Below are 3,258 nucleotides of genomic sequence, written 5' to 3' on the forward strand. Positions count from 1 at the left end.
AAACACTATTAAGCCTACCCTGAAGGAACTGTGAAAGGATATGCATTTTCACAGGACATGAAGCCATGTCCTGAGAAAGTCTCTCTGTCAAAGATGATACCCAGGAGTTGGTAGGGAATGGTGAGGTACAGGGGAACAATTTTCTTTCCTCCCACCCTCCAATCTCCCACCAGTGCCTCTCACTGGTCAAACCTGATGGGAAACCAGGGACAAGGGATCCTGGGAAATGTAGTTTTCAGGGCTCCATCCCCTAAAAGTCACTGACCAAATTACATACTCAATCAGAATAAATGAGTAGGATAGCAGTAATTTGATTTGCAATTTTCTTTCCCTAAAACTGCCTCCAGTATAGAAAATGAAACCTAATGGTGAAAGATATGACATAGAGTTAACAATACAGAGTTGATTTACCTCTCAACAATGATCTTTGGCCCATCATGAGTTCCCAGACTCATGTAAATGTAAATTAGTCTACTAGGCAAATTTTGACTAAAGGTTTACAGTGTTTAGGGGGGAGGGGGGTGTGGTGTGAGGAATATAACTTAAATATAAGTTCACAAATGATATGTCAATTTTTTTAAAAAAGCATTTATTTAGCATCATTATCAGACTATTACATTTAGCAATCAACAGTATGGGTGCAAAAAAAAAAAAACTACATTAAAACCCTTTGTTGGAATGTTTTATACTTTTGACTGAATAGAAACTAAAATAGCCTGTTATACAATTAGTCACAAAAACATTCCTTGAGTTTTTTGCCCATATGCATGAATATTGTCTAAAAGATGTCTTCTTTGCAGCAGCTAGGCCACCACTGTGCTTGGCTGAGTTCACAAAACTGTTGTAACCTATAGCTTCCCTGTCACTTCTTTGGCTTCTCTCTCCTGCTAAGCTTTGTTTCCTGGCAGTAAGTAAAACCTTCTGCCATTACCATAATTTCTGGTGTTGCTGGAACCACCATAGCCACCTTGGTTTCGTGGTTTGGCAAAATATTGGCCTCCACCACCATAGGGGCCAGAGCTTCTGTCTCCAACATTTCCTCCTTTCATGGGTCCGAAATTTGAGGATTGATTGTTGTAATTGCCAAAGTTGTTATAGCTCCCGCCACCTCCAAAGTTGCTTCCATCATTACCAAATCCGTTACAGCCATCCCCACTGCCACTGTATCCACCACCACCTTGACTGCCACTGAAGCCATGTCAGCCACTGAAGTTCTACGACCAAAATTGTCATTCCCACCAAAACCACCTCCACGACTACCACCAAAGTTTCCAGAACCACTTCGACCTCTTTGGCTGGACGAAGCACTAGCCATCTCTTGCTTCGATAGGGCTTTCCTTACTTCACAGTTGTGGCCATTCACAGTATGGGATTTTCGAATGACAATCTTGTCTACAGAGTCATGGTCATCAAATGTCACAAAAGCAAAACCTCTCTTTTTGCCACTACCTAGGTCAGTCATGATCTCAAGCACTTCAATTTTCCCATACTGTTCAAAATAATCTCTTAGATGATGTTCCTCAGTGTCTTCTTTAATGCCACCAACAAAAATCTTTTTCACAGTTAAGTGGGCACCAGGTCTTTGAGAATCTTCTCTTGAGACAGCCCTCTTTGGTTCCACGACACTTCCATCCACCTTGTGTGGCCTTGCATTCATGGCTGCATCCACCTCCTCCATGGTGGCATACGTGACAAACCCAAAGCCTCTGGAGTGCTTGGTGTTTGGATCTCTCATTACTATGCAGTCTGTAAACATTCCCCATTGTTCAAAATGGCTCCTCAGACTTTCATCAGTTGTTTAAAAGCTCAAACCTCCGATGAAGAGCTTCCGCAGGTGCTCAGGCTCTTTGGGAAGCTCTGACTTAGACATGATGGGAGGGGAGGGGGAGAGACAGTAGAGAGGGGGAGGAGAGAGGAGGGGAGGAGAGACTTTAACGATGCTTACTCAGCAGCATCCATGGGCAGGAAGCAATAATCTAACCAATGTATCTCAAAATGTCAAATTATGTAAGACTTTCTAAATGAAGTGCTCCATTTCACAGTATAGACTATGGATTTTTTTTTTACTATGGACTTTATTAATTTTTTAAAAAGATTTTATTTATTTATTTATGAGAGACACACAGAGGCAGAGGGAGGAGCAAGCTCCCTGCAGAGAGCTCGATGAAGGACTCAATCCCAGGACCCTGGGATCATGACCTGAGCCAAAGGCAGATGCTCAACCATTGAGCCACCCAGGTGCCCCTAGACTATGGACTTAAAAAAAAAAATCGAAAAGGAGATTTGAAAAAAAGACAGGAGAACAACCAGAACAAGGACACATAGTCAGGAAAGACCTCACCTAGCAATGGGTTTCTGAGCACAGTGTTAAAGAAGTACGTCAGATTAATAAAGGAGGAGGAGAAAATATTAGATATTCCAGGTAAAAGCAGAAAAAGGAAGCAAAGGTAGAAATGAAACTGGCTTTTTCTTGAGTCAAAGAGATAGCAGTTCAGTTTAGAAAGAAGAATATGAATTAGGACTGGGAGGAAAAGGTAATTGAATATTCGCATAGAATTAGAGGAGTAACAGAAAGACCACAACATCATGTAGGTCGGCAGTTCTTTTCAAGAACTGTTTTTGTGGCCCCAACACACAATAATGGTAGCTATGATTCAGGGGTGGGGCGGCAAGCGGGAGATGTTCAGACCTCACTACACCACTCTGCTCTCCCTTTTCACACTGAGAATCATGGTGGATCTAAGGCATCGTCTTGTACAACCAATTCAATCATCTCCAAAATATAACTGTCACGCTATCCTTAAGAAGATTTGAAGGACTGATGGATGGGCAAATGGATAGGTAAAGCAAGTATAGTAAAATGATAACAATTTTTTCAACTTTATGTTTGAAAATTTTCATAATAAAATGTGGGTAAAAAACCCTCACAGGAGGAGAATATTTTATTTCCTTCCTTGGAAGAATATCAGTTGGGAAATTCTTTCTCTGATCTCCTTCTTAATGCATTTTAAATGTGTTCCCTCCTTCCCTTGGCCATTCTTCAGCCTTATGGTGAATCCCCTTATAATTATTGAATATATGTGTACATATTTGTGTGGGTCTCTCTTGCCTCCATAATGAACATATAATTTCTTTAATAAGAATGAGGGTGATATTGACTTATATTTACTCTTTGAATGGTCAAAACATACTCTCTACTTTCTCTTTAATGTCTTGTGAGACCAAATTATTCAATTGCTGCTACACACAAAGAATTTG

The 3,258-nt window shown here is 40.7% G+C and overlaps 1 pseudogene; it reads right to left on the minus strand.

Annotated features, from left to right (window-relative positions):
* Nucleotides 1-887: 887 nt before the first annotated feature.
* LOC121476773 lies at nucleotides 888-1,870 on the minus strand (annotated as a pseudogene).
* Between the last annotated feature and the right edge of the window lie 1,388 nt (nucleotides 1,871-3,258).

The sequence above is a fragment of the Vulpes lagopus genome, chromosome 16 (genome assembly GCF_018345385.1).
Source record: "Vulpes lagopus strain Blue_001 chromosome 16, ASM1834538v1, whole genome shotgun sequence".
Lineage (NCBI taxonomy): Eukaryota > Metazoa > Chordata > Mammalia > Carnivora > Canidae > Vulpes > Vulpes lagopus.